Raw genomic sequence first — 21,063 nt, 5'->3', positions numbered from 1 at the left:
TTAAAATATCCAGAAGTTGACAAAATCAAAAAAGGTGGTATTGATCTTGTATCTGGGAGATCTCAAAATATTCCTCCAATTGGAGCATGAATGACCAGTTTCTAGGAGCAGACTATCATAATTAAAGAAATATGTTCAGCACCTGTGTACCAGTCTTCCTCTAAATCCCAGAGCTGTCATCTGGAGGTAGGTGAGCTCAGTGACACTGAACAGTGCTGATGGTGTCTGTCATTGGCCCAGAATTCATTAAGGTCCCTTTGTTTATCAGTTTATGTGGGTGAATGTGGGCATTCACAAGAGAATCAAGAACTTGAAGGAATCAAAGATTCTGCTTTTCATTTCAAGTATAAATTGTTGATAATCAGAGGCTATTGAGCTGAAAGGGAGTTTAGAAACCATTAGTCCAATTTCCCTCCTTTTAAGGAAGAGAAAACAGAGGTACAATGATGGACTAGCTTAAAATCTAAGTAACCATAGGTGGGATTCAAAATTTAGTCTTTCACTTCCAAATTCACTGTTTTTTTGCACATCACATCTTCTGCATATTCTAGCACCATAAATGAAAAGGAAAAAAAAATCTAAGAAAAATAGTAAATAATATTGTTAACTATCTTTCTTAGATTTTTTTTTCCTTTTTCCTTTTTTTTCTTACTTGAGGCAATTAGGGTTAAGTGATTCATCCAGGGTCACACAACGAGTATTTTTCTGAGACCAGATTTGAATTCACTTCTTCCTGACTTTAAGGCATGTTTACTGCGCCAGCCGGCTACTCCTATTGCCTTTCTCTCTAAGGTTAAAACACAGACGCACATCCTGTTATATTTGATCAATAGTATCATTACATGGTAGTGGAAGGCTTCCCGAGTGGAGAGTATTTCCAACCTTGCAAAAATATGGAAACTTTTCTTAGTTCTAGATCCACACGATCATCTTCCTTTCTACCTAGCTTATTTTTCACAATAAGACACTCAAATTGTATTTTCTCTCAATCCCAGGATTGCTGCTCCCAGCTCCGTGCCTCCTGGCTAAGTCTGACGTCAGTGCCAAATGCATCATTGCTGTCGTCCTTCCAGCCCTCTCTGTGGACCCACTGAGCCTGAATGGAATTGACTTCCTTATGAGCCAGATGGAAATTGCCTCCTGTTAGGTCTCTCCAATTCTTCCTCCAATAAGTCTATTCATAATTGTTTCAGCCTCGATGTATTTCGGATGCATCTCTGTGACAAGGCTTAAACTCTAAACATAAAGTGATTTACTGAAGTAGGTGACATACAAGATTTTCCTTGCAGCACAAAGCAGATTGGATCCCCTCAGGTTCACTCTTCATCATTTCCATTTGCTCAAGCTCCCACTACCATTATGAATTTGTAAGTAAAAGTAGGGATATTTAACTGAGTCATAATGCTATCACTCTCTGTGAACTTAATTTAGGATTCTCTCAGACCTGCTCTTCTGCCCAATCCCTGCCCTTATGAAGGCTATTCCTTTTCACAAATACTAATTTTATGCATGAGCAGGTATAAATGTGGAGTATTATTCCCCCCCAATCCCCAAATAAAAAGATCTTTTGTCTCCTGTTGACACTATGGCAGTTCCTGCAGTTCCTGTCATTGAAGTCAATCTTTTGAAGGTATCATAGGTTCTTGTAAAAAATGCAATCTGAGTGAAGCAATGCATTGTCTTTGTTAGCCATTAACACTATAATATAAATTGCTTCAGACATTTATTATCTATGAGACCCTGGGAAATCACTTAACCCTGCTTGCCTCAGTTTTCTCATATGTAAAATGAGCTAGGGAAGAAAATGAAAATCACTAGAGTATCTTTGCCAAGAAAACCTACAAAGGAGTCATGAATTTAGACATGACTGAAAAATGACTAAATTACAACAAAGAAATCACTTGGTTTCTCTGTATTACTAACCAGTCACCCAAGCAAAGGGTCATGGAAATAGTTTGTCAATTTTCATATAAATAAAAAATACAGGAACTCACTATATCATGGCATTTGCATAGAACAGACAAGGAAAGATAGTATAGTTTGGGACCCTGAGCAAATTAACAATAGCCTAGAGAAATGATTCGTGAACAATAAAAGGAGAGATGGGTTCTGAAAGCAAAAAAGAGGGTCCCAAATACAGATCTCACTCACTGAACTTTTTTCCCCCTTAGACTCAGATCTCTCTACTACCCTTAGAATTAATTGGTTTTACCTTAATTTCTAATTTGTATTCCTCCAGCACAAACAGCCATTTTAAAGCTTTCTATCCATTCTTCTACCCAGAGAGTCATCTTTATAAGAAAGATTTAAAAACAGAAGTAATTCATCAAAATTAACTAATATGTTAACCAAGTCTAACAGCATATTCGCATATTCAGTGTTCCATACATACTGTCCCCAATTTGGGCCAAGAAGGGAAAAAAAAGGTTTATTCTTACATCTTGTCTTCAGGCCCAAACTTGGTCATTATAATAATATAATGTTCACTTTCTAATTTGTTTTGTTTTTTCCATTTATATTATTGTAGTCATCATGTATGTTGGAGTTTGGATTTGGGTTTTTTTTAGTCCTACTTATTTTATTTTGCTTCAGTTCAAATAAATCTTCTCTTGCTTCTCTCTATTCATTATATTCATCTTTCTTTTAATAATACAGCAATATTCTATTATTTTCACGACCACAATTTCTTGAACCATTCCCCAAAAGATGGTCATCTATATTGTTATTTGCTACTGTAGAAAAATGCAACTGGAAGTCATTTTATCTAATATTGAAAAAGCTATACCATAGGGCAGCTTCTCAAAAAATGTATGATTTTCTCCTTTACCTGTGTGTGGTCCTGAGCAACTCCCAAGTGCAATCAAATCTTACTGAGTCAGTAGCATCAGGTAAGCAATTTATTTTGAAATTGTTTTTTCTATGCTATCAAAACATAATCTTAGGGTGATAAGGCAGTCTCAGAATGAACACTATTTCAGAAATTCAACAAATTTTGTCTCAAAATGACATTCTCATCACATACTCAGTCCTTCACCAAACACTTAGCCCTTGTCACACAGCTTTTTTATCCCATGATTCCAAGCATAATCACAAAACAGGAAGCATCCAAAGAATAGATATGTAAATTCTCTTTCTTCAGAGCAAAAATAGTGATGCTCACAAGTCAAGGAAATTTCAACAATACAGAGGCAGCCTTCCCATGCTCTGGAGGTTCACTTGGGCCCTACTTTTACCAATCAACAATCTAAATCACTTAAAGCACTAGTAGTAAGTAAACACTTTTTAAGCATCTATTTTATCTTAAAGATACCAAGTCAAAAAGAAATTACTTACTGCTCTAATGGAGCCTCCTTTCTACTGGGAGATGTAGATACAACTTGGATTGACTTCAGGTTTGTTTTACTTTGCTTTGTTTTTGATTCATAACTATAATTTCACTCCTTTTCTAAATGCCCAATGGAAATAAGTAGTTTACTTTTTTCTTTTTTTAAAATTCATTTTACTTTAGTTTATGTAATGAAAAAGCATTTCCATAATACATATAATAAAAAAATTATTGCACAAAACTGCAAATCTATAATTCCAGTTAAATATGCAACAAAGTTGTCATATACATTTCTTCTTTCTTTTTTTTTTCATCCCATCCTAGAGATGGCCACCATTAGACACAAATAGGTATAAGTACATAAATTAGTCTATACATACTTCTATTTATCAGTTATTTCTCTGGATTCAGACAGCATCTTTCTTCATATGTCCCAGAGTAGAAATACAAATTTGAGAGTTCAGAAACTGGTAACTTGTGCCACTCCCTGTCTATACCCACACATACTGGCTTGTTCATTCTAAGTTCTGGGGAAGTTAGAGGTGATACTGGGCTCCCTGTTCTCCCAGTGATTTAATTCACTGATAATTATAGGAAAATATAATGTTCTTGCCTGGATCTCCCCAAAGGGGAAAGTAAAGGAATATCTAATGAATTATGTTAATCCTGTAAGGAACAGGATTTTTTTTTCTTTCCAGAAAACAATAACAATTTTTAAAATACAAATACATCAATATTCAGCCATTGAGGGATATATAATACAATTTATACTACTGCTAATATTTTCAAGAATCATAAGATTTATTGGTAGACAAAAGTACATAAAACGAAAGCATAAACATGATTTGATAAATTAAGCAGACTGAATTTCAATACTATTTGTAAGAGAAATCGATTCAAATTCTCAACATTTTTTGTTGCATACTCACAAGGTCCATTTCTCTTCAAAGGCATTAATGATTCCTTAAAACTGATCCATTTTGTGCAAGTAAATCATGCTTCTTTTTTAAAAGACTTCAGCACTTGCCCAGATTCAAAGATATTGGAATCTAGCACATAAAGCCCATTACCAGAGGTAAAAATACAGGCAATATATTATTATGGCAACAAACATTGATTACCATTAGAAATCCTCTGTAACAACAAAATGGATAATCAAATATCACAACGACTCAATGTTTACAATTAACTTTCCCCTTATACTGTTTGAGCCAATATTTTTTTTTCGATTGATTGTTTTCCTGTAGATACTTCCATTATTATCAGACACTGTTTGGTGGATACCACTCCACACTGGGGGTCAGTTGGGGATGGAGTTTCATAACTCACAATATCACCCTTATGAGGAATGGAAACACAAAAAAGAAGCAGCGCCATCCTAGATTCAGGTTTGCTTGAGCAGTTCATCTGCTCACAACCATATGGGAACAGGTGGAGATAAGATAGCCATCATTCTTCCACCTGACTCCTCAGATAGGTTTGGATAATCCTGATGTTTCAAAAATAAAAGAAAAAGAAGAATTCAAAGTGTCAAGAATCTCTTTTTCTATAACTATTGAGTTAGGGGTCAGCAATTACTTAGGAGACTCTTTTTCATCTCCCTTTAAATCATTCATAACAAGAAGCTAATTCTAAATATTGTCATGGTTATTGCTGGTGGCCATGTGTGGTAACTAGGTGTATTCCTCTGGGTTAGGGAGGGAAGTATCTGATAAGATTTATGTAACCTTCTTACAGAACATGTTAGAGTACTACTTTGACCATCATCATGTTGCTCTTATGTGTCAGAGACCCAGATCTTATACAATAGATCTGGCAAGATACAGAGATCTGACAAGAAGCCAGTTGATTATGTTTCCAAAGCTAGCTCTGATTAGATTTATTTTGCTGACATATATATATATATATATATATATATATATATATATATAAACACAAGGCAATTTGAGGAGATAAAGATTGCTAACAACTGGAGAGATAAATGAAATGTTCAGAAAGAAGTTGGGACTAGAGCTGCACCTTAAATAAGGTAAATATTTTAAGATTCAGTAGCAACTAGGGAGTCAATTCCAGGTATGGGAGATAGTTCATGAAAAGGTATTTTGATAAAAGAAAGAACAACATATTTTTAAAACATTTAGCATGTCAGTCTGACTAGAATGTAGAGTATATTAAATCTTATATTGAATTTTATTAGATATCTTATTAAACTTTTTTAACAATGTAAAATAGGTTGAAAAGGTAAATTAAGACAAGTGTCTTAAACAGCAGATTAAGTAGTTTCATTTTCAATCTATGGACAATAAGGAACCACTTAAAGTATTTGAACAAGGAAAAATAATGGTCCGATCTGTGTTACTGAAAGATTATTTGATAGCTATGTGTGAAAGGTGGACTATGATCCTTCTACCCAATGATATTACTGAGGCATAAACCCTAATACAAGTAAAGACAAAGGAGGAGTTTATATATTTATAGGTATAGGCATAGATATAGATATGTAAATATAGACAGTAGAATGATCTTGATAAGTAAGACCTACCTATCTAAATATTTATATTAGCACTTTTGTAGTATCAAAGAACTAGAAGGAAAGTGAATTGAAGAATGTTTTGATAAATTGTGGTATATAAATATAACAAATATAATTTCATTTTAAAAAGTGATGAATGTGAAGAATTAAAAAAAACTTAGTAAAAGATGTTGGCTAATGAAGGGTAAAATAAGTAGAATCAGAACAAAGTACACGACTATATGTTAGTATGAAAGAAAGCAATACAGAAAAACTTCAGGACTGTGACTGATACAGTGAATATTCATAAATTCAAGAGACTAATCGTGAAACAATAATCTTGCCTCTTGGCAAAAAGGTGGTGGACTTCAGTGCAGAATGATACATACATTTTTAGACATGGTCAAAGTATTAATTTATTCTTCTTCACTGTGTTTATAAAAGTTATTTCCATTATTTCACATGGTACCTAACATATAAAATGAACTTACTAAATGCTAGATCACTTGATTGAATTTTTGGATGTGGGAAATGTTACCAGGGAAAGGAGTCATCAGAAGTGACAATGTTTTTTTGGGAAAAAAAACTTACAAAGAATATTAATTTTAAAAAACCTAAAGGGTTATTTGAAAAGGGAAAAAAATGAAAAATAGGGAGTAGAAACTTTAATTACAGATAAGGGGGAAGATTTTGTGGAAATAGAATCACCAAGATTTGACCAATGATTGACTGTGAGGGAATAGGAAAAGAAAAGTATGCAAGATGGCTTCAAAGTTCTAAATATCTGGGTTATGGGAAACTTAAGGGTGCCCTTCCCAGAAAGGATAAGTTCCATGTGGGCCATTTCAAATTTAAGATACTGAAAAGTCCTTAAGTTGAAGCTTTCTAGTGGATAGTTGTTGCTATAGGACTGAAGTTCTCACAAGGGATTCATGATGAATTTGGGACTTATCTTCATGAAGATGATAATTGAACCCATGAAAACTGATGAGAAAATCCAATTGCATTAAATTTATCAACACTGATAATGTTCCTTTTTGCTTATAAATAATCCAATGCCTATTCTCACAGCTTATAAAAGAAGAATCAGTTATTGTAGGTTGTGGGTAGAATTACTGCCATTGATAGGTCTGGAAGTGAGATTTCTATAGCATAAATAGAGTGTTCTTGGTCTCTATTTCTTGAATTTATTCCATGAGTTTCTCAACTGCTTCTATCAGACTTTTCAGAGTACATGGAAATGCAGCACTTTCCATGATAATTTAGTAGAATTGTCTTAAATGATTTCTAAAAACATGTCCTTGTAGTGATTGACAAAGTCGCAGTCAATAAGTTAACAAACATTTATCAAGCATTTATTAAATATCAGGCTTTTAACATAGCTGAGAATACCAAAAAAGACAGAAATAAATCCAGGGATGTCCTGGATTTTCCTATTTTTCAGCCTTTAAGAGAATACTTCTCCTTTACCATATGAGAAAACCACCAAAAACTTCAAGAAGATGCAAAACACATGGAGAAGTGACTACTGGACATCCATAATTTCTTCTGGCTGCTTAGTTCTTTGGGAAGCAAGAAAAGACATACCAATATCAGAGAAATTTCAAAAAGCCTGGACAAAGGGGTTCATTCCCATGTCACAGAAGCTTACTGTGATCTTATTTGAAATCTGTGAACATTCCAAACAGCTTAAGCATTTAGCAAGATCAAATAAATCTACTATCACTAGCATGAGACATCAGGGAAAAACCACTGGCAATATCCAGAAGGTCACTCAAACTGTGTGTCTCAGTTTCCTAATCTATAAAATGAGAGTAACAATACTAAAATACTTAATAGAATTGTTGTGAGAAACAAAGAAGATAATATATGTAAAGTTTTCTGCAAACCTTAAAGTGCTGTGTAAATAATATTTAGTAAATAGCATTATGAGCCAAATGGCAATTATCTAAGTGTCTTGTAGCATGGATTCTTTTGAGAGTTTGGATTGAATTATATGGCTTCTGAGGTGCCTTCCTACTCTAAAGTTTTGTTATTCCTTTGTCATCCTTGGCTATCTGTGTGTGGAAATACAATTCAATTCAACTGAGAATAGTTTGGTACTAGAAATTGCTACAAATAGTCCTTACTAAACTCAGTTTTCTCTTTGGCCATTATTCTGGTTCTTTTTTAAAAATTGTTTTTTTTATTTTTAATTTTTTTCATTCCCTCCTACCAAAGGATAAAAAGTTAAACAGAAAAAGTGGCTTATGTTTGAAGCTATTTATGATGTATTTTTCAAGTATATAATAAAACCATGTTACTCTCTCTTCTGTTCTCTTCCATTAGTTTTTAAAATGCTTCAATGGTACTCCTTTCTTTTCTCTTTTTTTTTTTAGCAACATAATCACTAGATTCCCCCTTCTCTATTAAAATAAAGAAAAACCTTTGTAGCTTATAAGCAAGTCAAGCAAAATAAATTCACATATTGACCATTTCCAAATTTCAGGCCTTATTCTGCACTTTGAGTCCATCACTTCTGTCAGTAAATGGACAGCATGCTTTAATATTAGTCCTCAGGAATCATGAGTAGTCATTGTCTTTATTAGAGTACTTACTTCTTTTAGAATTAATTTTCTTTAAGTTGTTACTGTTACTTGATAGACTGTTCTGGTTCTTCTCACTTCATTCTGCACCAGTTCCTATAAGTTTTTCCCCCAAGTTTCTCCGAATTTGCTCTTTGCATTATTTCTTAGGGAATATTCTCTAAGAATACATTCATATACCATCATTTGTTCATTCAGCACTACAAGTGATGGACAGCATTTTTGTTTCCATTTCTTTGCTACAACAAAAAGTGATTCTTTAAATATTTTTGTTCATACAAGTCTTTAACCTTTTGGAGTATAGACCAGTTGTATTGTTTGATCAACAAACAAACAATGTTTGATGTATTGCTTCGTGACTTTTTGCAAAATGAGACAATATTTATAAACTGTTAGTACAGTGCCTGGAACATGGTAGGAATAAGTGCCCATTCCCTTCCTCTCTCTCACTTTATACATCTCTTGCTAAGATGATTATATCTTTAACATCAATAGTGCTTGAAAAAAGACAAGGTTTTCTGAAGGTCTGCCTCATGATAGTATGAATATATTTGTATTTTTCCCCTTAAAATATATCACAGATTCCATACACTTGAACTTTGAGGCATTAAAAACAACAATTAAAATCAACAAATAGCTTTTTCTGTAGGCTACCAGCTTGTGGGCAGGAATGGAAGGAGGAGAAAAGGTTACAAAAGTGCTTAGGGAGGGTTACCCAATAATGGAAGGAAAACAATTATCCACAGAAAATTGACCTTCATGTGACTCTATAAAGAGAAAAAATATGGAAAGAGGTTTTTGCGTGGGCAGGGGAGGTGAGAGTGGGGGAATCATTGATCTTTAAATGAGTAATGTGATGAGATTTACCATCGTCCTATGGATAATAGACAAAGGATGATTAACCTTGGGAATTTAAGTGCATGTCCTCAATTCACAGAATTGAGACAGAAAAACAAGCACCTAGGAACAAGCATTCATGGATAATGATATGGCATGAGACTACTGATTTGGTCTTTAGACTACATAGATGGAATGAGGAGCCACCCTATATGTTTGGGGGGGGGTGAACAAAAAGCCTACCTAGGCAAAAATGTCAATTCCCATCATTAGATTCATTTCTTTCTATTAGTACTTTGTCTCCAGAAGGCCCCTGTTTAAGTGTAGATGACCTTGATGGCTAAGGAAATGGCTATTTATTCTATAGGAAAAATGAATCCACTAAATTTTTTGTGTGCAGATATTCCAAATAATATTTTAGAAAGACAATTGGTCCATCATTGATTGACTAGAATGAAGGTGGGAAAGGAGAAGGGAGGAGATCCTGGAAACAGGAAAACTAGAAGGAGACTCAGAAGGGACTGTGGACAAACTTACTAAGCAAGTTTGATGGTAGCTGCTGGTTTGTGCTGAGATGAGATGTGAGTCATAGGAGAATCACTGTCATGGCAGTGCATCAGAGCTATGCTCTGGGCCCTGGTCAGACCACATCTGAATCACCAGGTTCAGTTTTTGGCAGCACATTTTAGAGAGGATATTAAAAAAACTCCCCCACAAGTCTTACTCATCATGATGTGGGGGCATGTGTGTATGTATATATATGGAGGGCAACCCCAGATTATCTGAACTTCAGTCAACTGTACACAAACTCATAGAATTTATCAAATCGAGAAGTTCTAATAAGGTCCCCGCAAGATACTCTGCCTACAGCCCAAAAACCAACACAGCTACATTTGCAGAGATTCATTACCAGCAAGTTGGCCCCCAAGAGGTGCATTATTTGACCATGGCACCCCAAGAAAAGTCAAAATAATTCTCAGTTCTATGTAGCTTCTGTGACCTTCTTGAGTGGCAGTTGGAAAAAAGAGAATAAATGTACTAATAATTTCCCAATTTTAAAGCCAAATTTAGATATTTATATAACTGTTAGGAGCAAGTTTAGGGGATATTTGTATCTTCCTCTTTTCCTTTTAGTAACTGAGGTTAAGGGGGTAAAGAAAAGAGAGAACAAAAAGAAAAGGGGGACAGACACAGAGAGACAGACAGAGAGGGAGAAACACAGAGGCAGGGAGAAAATTTTAATGAAAGCAGTGAAGAAATAAAAATCTGTATTTGAATCCTCCTCTACCTAACAGAGGAATTCTACTGTTAGATGTTGCTTCACCAGTTAGGAATCAAGAGAAAAGGCAGCTCTTAATCTGCTCAATTTTGATGTCTGCCTATTTTTTCTTGCTTAGTCAGGTCTTGGGAATCATCTTTATTGTGTTTACTGTTTAGAGCTTCTTGAGGGTTACATGCTAATTCATACCTTCATTGAAAGCTCTGTGCCAGGTAGTTATAGGATCAGTGGTATCATGTACTTTTTTTCAAGAAACAAGTGAGTTTTAAAATAAGGGCACTCTGTCCTTAAAATGAAATAAAATAGTTTTCTCAGTTCAGCTAAATAACATGTTGGTCCTCATTCATTTCCTGGAATGGATCCTTGTGGCTCAAGTGCCATAAGTGAGCAATGAGTTTTTAACTCCTCCCATTCCAATTTTCTTCACTGAATTACTTGTCAATAAATTAAATTACTAAGGATGGCCAAGAACCAGTAAATTAATATCATATAGTATAATAAGTGTAATTTTTGATGTTATAAGCCAGAGATGCTTTGGGGAAATGTAAAACTTCCATGTAAAATTAGCATGTTTATAGACAACTCAGAAGTGTTATACCTATATACCATAAAATATACTATAAAAATCATACAATATAAAATTACCAAAGTAAAATTATATATGTACATATATATATACATTTCTATGTATGTAATATATATGTAAATATATGTATTTTGTGTATATGTGCATATATACACACATTTATTTATATTTATACACACATACATATATACATATTGATATTATATCTATCTATATCTTTCTACATATACATGCACAATATAGGTATAGATATAGATATATAGATATAGGATGAGGGTCACTTACTTGAGATTTTTTAGTATCAACTGTCTCTGAATAGCTGAAATATTGACTAGTTAACTGAAAGTTAAAATTTAATACTATATCAGAAAAGGAGAATAAAAATCAAACTGCATGCAATTATAATTAAAATACAATTGGATTAGCCATGCTTTTGACTCTGAAAATTGGGAATTGGGCAGAGGTGGTGGTATGGATTCAGACTATTATTGTTAGACAAATGAAACTAATGTAAAGCAATCATCACAAGGAAGTAGCCAACAATCCAGTAGTCACCTTTATGAGAAAATATTTGATCTCCTTGCTAAAGAGTGAGATGTGGCAACCAAGTATGTCACCAGCATAAAATCTGAACTCCCTTACAGAATATTGCAAAGAAGGTAGTTGAAGTTTTGCATTACAAAATAATAAAAAATAGTGGAAAGGAAAATAAAGCTACAGAAGTATTGTATGCAATGCAGTTATACCAGATGATCCTGAGAATAAGTGACATTGAAAAGAAAATAAATAGATGAAAAGTGGAACACATTTTCCAGTGTTTATATAGTGATTTATCTTTATCAATGACTAAAGAACTTCTACATTTATACTCTGGTACCTGATTTGTTGTGGGAATAGGTCTTGCGAAGCTAGGAAGAAGAGGTGGACCAGACAAATAAACATAAAAGAAATTCATTCTGGATGTAACACATTTTTGAAAGCATTGATTTTTAAAGAATTGATTTTTAAACATATTTCAGAGATATGATACCAAAAGAATGATGATAACCATAGGTATTTTTGTCAAAGAAATTACAAAGTGATGAACTATTACAACTATTAGACCATAAACATACTTTTTCATTTTTAGGAAACATTTGTGAAAATTGTTTTCCAACATATTGGATGCATCCTTGATGAAAATGAGACCAGAATGGGCAAGCTTTCAGGATAATTTGTAGTCATAGACCATCTTACAGTGATACAAATGAAAAGTACAGGATCCCACTCTGTCTCTTTTTTGATGAATATCAAAAATGCATTTGACTCAATAGAATGAAACAAACTGACAGACAATATTTCAACATGGCATCTTCCCAAAAAGGTCTTAAGATTTTGTAAAAGTTCTTATTCAATGTAAATAAAAATATTGCTTTGTCAATAATCATCTGAATATAAATATCCAAAAAAGGCATTAAATAGAGATGTGTACTTGACAAAAGTATTCATCACTGTCACCAAGGAGATCCTGTATAGAATAACAATATAAGAGGGACATGGGTATGAATAGGCATTTTATGAAGTGGTCTAGTTATCCAACAAGAATAAGGAAAAACCAGTGATTTTCACCTAATATTAAGAGACATAGCGTAAGGTCCCAAATATTTTGTGTAGTTTCCCATATGGGATTTATGAGAGAAAATGGACAGGAGTTTCACAAAACGAAAAGGAATGGATGGATTGTAATCTGTACTGTTGAATATTATGCTAACATTGCTAAGATTCAAGATCCATTGAAGCACTCCTAAAAATAGAAAAGTCTTTAAGATGTTCCTATATGTCACTGATATTTTTGATTGCATCAAGTCCCAGAATACTGCAGGGTTTTTTTTTAATGAATTGGAGAAAGAGAAGGAAATAAACCTTTACACACATCCTGCTATGTGCCAGAGACACTGATAAACACTTGCAGAAGTTATTATAATTTCCATTTACAACTGAGGAAACAAGCAATCAGAAGCCATGTGACTTGTCCAGAGTTATACAGCTAAGAAGTATAGGAGTCTAGAATTGAATGAAAGTTTTGTTGATTTTAGCACTCTCTCCATTGTGCCACTAGCTGTCAAATTCATATCTACTCAAAAAGCAAATCTAGCAATCTACATGGGAAAAACCAAGCAGATATCTATTATCCAGTTCATGAGATTCACCTCAAAGTTCAATTTAGTCAGTCAATGACATCTTGGATAAAGTCAGCAGACTATCAAGGATCTGGGTACAGAATTCAATAGGAAAAGAAGAATGAAATGAATTATTCCAAGCTACTCCTTGATGCTTAGAAAAATATTATTAAAACAACATTGCCCTAGTATTACTATGTAGATGAAAATCCTGGCATACTAGAATATTTAAAGCATAAAAATTATAAGTGTTTTCAAAAGGCAACAGAGATGCATGGTGGGTATAAGTAAAGTACACCATATAACTGACAATGACTTCATACAAGAAGAAATCAATCAATCAGTAAAAGTGTTTTAATCACATACTATGCACCAGGCACTTTGTTAAGCCCTGAGGGTACAAAAAGGAGGCAAAAGATAGCCTTGACCTCAAGGAACCTGCAGTCTAATAGGGGAGACAACATGAAAACAAATATATAAAAAAACAATCTATATACAGAATAACTAGAAAATCAGCAAAAGAGGGAAATCACTAGAATTAAGAGGGGCCAGAGAAGGCTTCCTCTAAAAAATAGGATTTTGTTTGTGACAAAGAAAGCCATGGGGGTCAATAGTTTTGTGAAATGCATGACCACATCATGACTTTTGTCTGAATTGACATCAAAATAAGGTAGCACTTTCCTTTATGTCCCTGTTCTGTTATGGCAAATTTCAATAATTATATTGGATGACAGTTGGAAAATAACACAAGCTAATTATATTATAAGCATTATATTATATATTATTTTATAATATATCATTTTATATAATTACTGTTATAATATATAATTAATTATATTATAAACAATATAAGCTAATTATAGTATAGTCTTTATAAGCTAATTTAAGGAGCACATCTGACTTTTTGAATATATAGTAAGATATAAGTATATTAGCGACATATTGCTGGTTAATTCAAAGACCCTTTAATTTTTCAATGCTATGGGGATAATTAACTGTTCTGTGTTAAGGAAAGGAATAGATAAGTTCATTTCAAGAGAGCTAAATGGTTTTATTGTGAATTATGTATGTACTGCTTTAAATTGGGATTATTTTGTAACTCTCAGCGTATTTATGTATCCATCCCAGAACCTTTTGTTAACTTTAGATAAATCTGGCAACTTTAGATGAATTCCTTTTTGTATTAGAATACATCTTATAATATAGCCTTCTGATTTGTTTGTAGATATAGATAGGTGGTATAAGTGATGGTCTAATAAAGGATTCCATTAGTTTTGAGCTAACTTTTGTTATCTTAGTTGTTAGCAAAGTAAATTGTTTTGAGACCAGTTTTGTAGGAAATTTCTACAAGTGACCAAACCAGAGCCACAAGACTGCATCAGATGTATCTAGAGGAAGGGAGACGTCTACTTTTTCCTTTGCATCTTTTATCAGTAAAGTTTACTTATCAAAGGGGATTGCCGACATTGATTTTGTCAATATGTTCAAAGGGGATTGCTCCCTTTGATTTTACATTTTCTTACTATTTAGCTGCTCTGTAAATTCCCTATAACTTTATTGTCAGGGGCTGTGACTTGTGAGGGTTCAGATTAAGTTGTTGGGTGTTCTTAAATCCAAATTCGGCTTTTTATATCAATCAAATTATGCATATATTTGAAGGATATCATAACAACAAATTTCATCATTTGTAAGAATATTTCCAAGTGATTAAAAATCGATGGAAATATGTCGAAATCTCCATTTTTATCCTATGACTGATATTTGATTGTTAATTTTGCTTTTCTTAGAATTGGAAACTATAACAAAAATAAGAATACACTTTTATACAGTGTTTTAGAGTTAAAGTTGCTCTTTCTGTACAACTCTGTTGGGAGTACATGATACAAATATTATCATACCCCCTTTTAGAAGTAAAGAAAGTATAGAAGTATAGAAAGGCTAAATGACATCTAAATTACCTAGCTAGTAAATGGCAGAGCCAAAGTTGGAATTCAGGTCTTATAGTCCAAGTGTTTATTTCATTCTCTTCGGTGAGGGGGAGGGGAGGAGGGTAAAGTTCAAGAAGGAAACTGAACTGGAAGGTCAGATCACTCACAGTTCCAATCAATTTGTTTTTGTTTTTGTTTTGTTTGTTTTTTAATAGCCTTTTATTTACAGGATATATGCATGGGTAACTTTACAGCATTAGCAATTGCCAAACCTCTTGTTCCAATTTTTCACCTCTTACCCCACCCCCTCCCCCTCCCCTAGATGGCAGGATGACCAGTAGATGTTAAATATATTAAAATATAAATTAGATACACAATAAGTATACATGACCAAAACGTTATTTTGCTGTACAAAAAGAATCAGACTCTGAAATATTGTACAATTAGCTTGTGAAGGAAATCAAAAATGCAGGTGTGCATAAATATAGGGATTGGGAATTCAATGTAATGGTTTTTACTCATCTCCCAGAGTTCTTTTTCTGGGCATAGCTGGTTCAGTTCATTACTGCTCCATTAGAAATGATTTGGTTGATCTCATTGCTGAGGATGGCCAGGTCCATCAGAACTGGTCATCATATAGTATTGTTGTTGAAGTATATAATGATCTCCTGGTCCTGCTCATTTCACTCAGCATCAGTTCGTGTAAGTCTCTCCAGGCCTTTCTGAAATCATCCTGTTGGTCATTTCTTACGGAACAGTAATATTCCATAATATTCATATACCACAATTTATTCAGCCAATCAATTTGAAAACTTTATCTTACTCCATTTTTTGAAAAATTAAATCTGGATCAGTTCACTCCTCCTTAAGAAGCCTGGTGGATATCTATTCCCAGGGGCTCACCCTATTATGTTAGACTTTGTGAGGACACCCACTCAGCTTTCACCCTACTTCAGTTCTCCCTCCCTCAGGAGCAAGAATTACAGGCTTTTCTCCAGTGCTACTATTACTAATTTATAATTACGTAAGTAAAAATATATTAAACATATAACTATAACCCTTAACCATCCTCCAAGGAGCAAATATAAGTTAAAGTCCAGAGCTATTAAAAAAATTAGAAAAATAATTAGGGTCTTTTTGTTTATAAGATATTTTTCCTTTCTTAAATTTTTCATACTCATAAGCAAAATTTAAAAATTTTTCCACACATCACAAGAATTATTGTATTCCATTTTAAACCAAGCATAACCCAAGACCTAGCTCTTGTTATTTAGTGCTATTTCTGGTAAGAGATCTTCCCAAAATTAAAAGATTGTCCTTTGTAATAAAAATCTGGTTAATGAATTTCCTAAAAGTTATTTTCTGTTCTTTAGGCTCTAGTTCAAAGAGCTCATAAGCATTTTAAATTTCCCTTTTGAGTTTTTTAGTACCTCTAACACACTCATATTCCTTCTTGGGGAGCATGTACTATATTGGAAGTTAATTCTGAGATCTCCTTCTAGGAGAAGGAAGGAAGGAAGGAAGGAAGGAAGGAAGGAAGGAAGGAAGGAAGGAGGGAGGGAGGGAGGAAAGAAAAGAGGGAGGGAGAAGGGAGGGACAGAAGAAGGAAATTTTTTAAAAAAGAAGAAGAAAAAAGAAATGAAGGAAGGAAGACATACAGAACTGTGGTAAGACCTGGGGAGATAAATATGAAAGAGACAGCTTATGGCCTTTAAGAATTTAGATAAAAATGGAGAAAAGAACTTGAGATCCAGAGATGTTATTAAATGACTAGCCTAGTGCCTTATCACTGGTCTTATGATTCAAGGAGCCCTCCATTTCCTTCACTACAGAGAAAAGAGCCCTGACTTTAGATTCAGTGAAACTTGGTTTAGATTCTGCCTCTGCTGCTTGTAACTTTCTGAATCTTAAACAAATTAATCTCCACCTTGGGTTTTTCATCTGTACAACATGGAGGCAAGAGCATGGATTAGATCGCATCTTTGCTTCTAACTTTTAAGCTCTTTGACACATAAAAAGGGAAAATTCAGTTTCTCTCCACGGTGGTGAAAAGTGCAAGCAGTGAGAGCATTTTACTTCATCAGAGTTTTGGGGGGCTTGTGTGGTTAGAAGCCAGCCCCTGTTGCCAAGAGATTGCAAAAGGGACAGAGAGCAATGTCGGCTGACACCTTCTGGGAACAAAAAGGAACTACAAGAAAGAACTGAAGGGGGAAAAATAAACATGTCTGACATCACCTGCTAGGAACAATGAGGAGGTAGGTAATACCAGAATATATCTGCAGGGAGAAAGAAAGAGCTGAGATAAGAGGATCAGAGTATTTAGGCAGGGTTATATATACATGCTGATTGAGAGATGCTCATCCAACAGTTTTTATTGGTTTTCCAAGGACTGTTTTGCCTTTTAGTGAAATTATTTTCTTTTCCTGTGAACTATGTATGTTTTAAACTAAGAGTTAGTTGGTCTCAATGTACATTTTCCCAAGTTTCTTGGGTATGTTGTGCCACAGTTTCTGTTTATTTTCCTACCTCAGTTTCCCTAAATTGTCCTGCCTCAGTTCCTCGAATTGTTCTGCCTCAATCCCCTTGGTTACAACCCCCCTTTCATGACCATTAAGACTGAAATAATCAGGGTCATGGAGATCTGGCCACTCTGGCATTCCATAAGAGTTATAATCTGTCAATGTATCATCACAGATAAGGGAGAGTTCAGACTTCCTGGATTCTAAATCCTCCTAAATTATCAAATTTATGGTCCTATCCACACCCTGTCAGAACCGGATTGATGGTCCGTCCTTAGAAATTCCCGCCATTTACCAATGTTCAAACTCCACCCCTTGCCTACCTTGATCTATGGAAACATATATAATTCATTGGAATCTCACATTTGAAGCTGGATTCTTTGAGAGGAAAGTCTAATTCAGCCCTGGAGGCAGAATGGATTCTGCTCTGCCTCCAGACTATTTCTCCTTCCCAGAAATTCAAATAAAATATTAAAAACTCTCTAATCGGTCTTGCCTCAGTTTCTCCAGCATTACAGGTAGAGGCTGCAAACCAAAGAGAGTGAAAAAATACCCCCAAAAGATACTTCTTTCATGTTGTGAGAGCCTGAGTACAAGGATGCTTAATCTGTATTTGCATCTTATTCCCCTAATAAGTCCATGAAGGCAAAGAGCATGTCTTATCTAGACTTACATATTTCCTGTTTAGAAGAATTGTACATGTTTAACTTCTATTGGATTACTTGCTGACTAAGGATGAGGGAAGGTGGGAAGGGAGAGAGAAAATTCAAGGGTGAATGTTGAAAACTATTTTTGCATGTACTTTGAAAAATCAAAAGCTATTGTTATTTTTTAAAATAAATAAATAAACTAACATATTTCTCTCAGGAGCTAAGATAGTGTTTTATATACATGAAGTATTTAATAAATGCTTCTTTATCAAATGAATTCTAAAACATGTTCTTAGAATTTGGGATTGTTCTAGATATTGTGATAATATGATAAATCATGTGGAATAAGGAAGATATAAATTCAGATACCACCTCTGAAACTTTCTAGATGTGTATGACTTTGAGCAAGTCACTTTCCAAGACTCCATTGCCTTCTCTATAAAATGGGTACAGTAATATTTGTACCTGTCTCACAGAAAGCCTGAGAATTAAATGAGATAAAGTAAGTAAAGCCACATGCAAGTAGCTCAGTGTCTTACCCATAGTAGATGCTTGGTAAATGTTTCTTAAAGAGTACATGTGTCTTAGCTGATAAGGGCCTTGGATTTAAAGTTAGTTGGAAGAGGGTTCAAAGCTTTTCTCCTGTACTTAGTAGTTTGTAGCTTCATTTATAAAATGAGGATAACACATTCAATACCTAAAATTTCATTGAGTTCTTGTGAAGGTCAAAGAGATTATTTATGAAAAGCACTTAAACAAAACTTACAGAACGATAAAAAAAAAAAAAAAGTCAGTCATTATTTCTTCAGTTCGAACTTGCAGATTGCTCCTGGAATTGGCTGTCAAGAGACTAATACCATATCACTGAAAAGAGTTTTCCAAATAGGGACCTCAATAAACTTCACCTCCAATAAACCTTCTCCATGAAAATCAGTATAAGGAAAATGTTCCCAAGATTTTCTTTAAAATGCATTTTCTTGGACTATGGGGACATCTTGTGGTAGTTTTTATCACTAGTTTTATCAGTATCAAAATGTTTGCTGTTCTTTTTGTTTTTCTATCATCTATAGGACCAGGATACAGGATTTCACAGGAGCCTTGATTTGGAGTGAAAGGAATATTAGAGGTCAACAAATCAAATTCTCTCATTTCATAGATGGAAAAACTGAAGCTCAAAGTATACTCAGATGTATATAGTTCTGGGCCTTCAGGTACCTCTAAAGAAAACCATTGACTACTAAGAAATTTCAAAAAAAAAAAAAAGATTTGATGGGAGGTTAAAGGAAAGGGAGGAATAAGAAGGAGGATCAGGAGAATAATTTATACGATGTTAGAAAGACAAACAACAAAGAAAGCAATAAAAATTATAATCAATATGGTGAATAAAATCCATGATTCCAGAGGTCTAATGACAAAATATACTATCCAGGTAATGACATAGAGACAGTAAATTTAGGATGCAAAATATGCACACACAACATACATATATGTATATGTTTTGTGCACACAAACATGCACGTGTGTATACATATGAATGACATGTGTGCATATATGTGTCCACACAAGTACACTATGGTTATGTGTACATGTATGTCTCTATGCGTATGAATTCAGCCAATGGGGCATTCATTTTACTTGATTATGCAATATTTTTTCCAGGAAATATGTTTTTCTTTCCTTTTTTAATAGTATAAGAGAGAAAATAGATATAGTATTTTTTTTTAAATTAAACAGAAAGGTACTACAGATGTAGAATATAATTTCAAATGAATTTTTTGATTAATTTTTTATTAATTTTGTTAAATTTTTATTAGTTTTGATTCATTATTTTACTTTGTTACAAGAGAGTTAGTTTTGATTAATTATTTTACTTTGTTACAAAAGAGCTCTCATGGACTTGGGATAATCTGAGGATGTTTGTAATATAAAAATAAAATATTTTTTCTAAAAGATAGATAATAGACAGACATTAAATGTTCCCTATGTATCAGATACTTCACATCAATCAAACCTTAAATGATCCACAATAAATTCTCAAATTTTAAGTATTAATTATTGCCATTGGTAGGACCAATGAAGTGGTTTCCCAGACTGAACCCTATTAGAGTTAAGGAATTAAAGTAGAACAGTATTAAAACAGAAAAGTCCATTATAGTTGATTATAATTTTGTTCAATATTTAATTCACTCATAGTTTCATCTTCTGATAGAATAAATAATATCTGTATTTAAGAATTGTCATTTCTTATGTTAAAATGAAAATCTAAAAATTCTCATGGTCTATCTGTATCACTCTAGAGTCGAGCAAAGCTGGATGCCTGGTAAAAACTGGACAAAAACAGCACAATTCAATCCATCCTCCAGATGTTCGGCCTACATGAAAACAAACATCCAGAAGTTTGAATACATTAAGGTAACTTGGTTGAATTCTATCTTTTTGATCAAGTGTGCATCAGTGGTTAGATAGAGAAAAGTATAGAGCTCAGTCATATCTGTTAACTTGTGTTAAAATCTAAAAAAGGATACTAGGAAATAAAATTAATGTGATCATTAAGGTTCAGATTAAAATATTTAAGTAAAATATAAGGTCTGCAATCCCCTTCAAGAGACAGTAAAGGCACCATTTTTGGATTGTATATGTGAAGCTAGCTACTGCTTTCCCCACAACCACCTTATAATGAAGT

Source organism: Sarcophilus harrisii, chromosome 5 (genome assembly GCF_902635505.1).
Source record: "Sarcophilus harrisii chromosome 5, mSarHar1.11, whole genome shotgun sequence".
Classification (NCBI taxonomy): Eukaryota; Metazoa; Chordata; class Mammalia; order Dasyuromorphia; family Dasyuridae; genus Sarcophilus; species Sarcophilus harrisii.
This window is presented reverse-complemented; position numbering follows the sequence as displayed.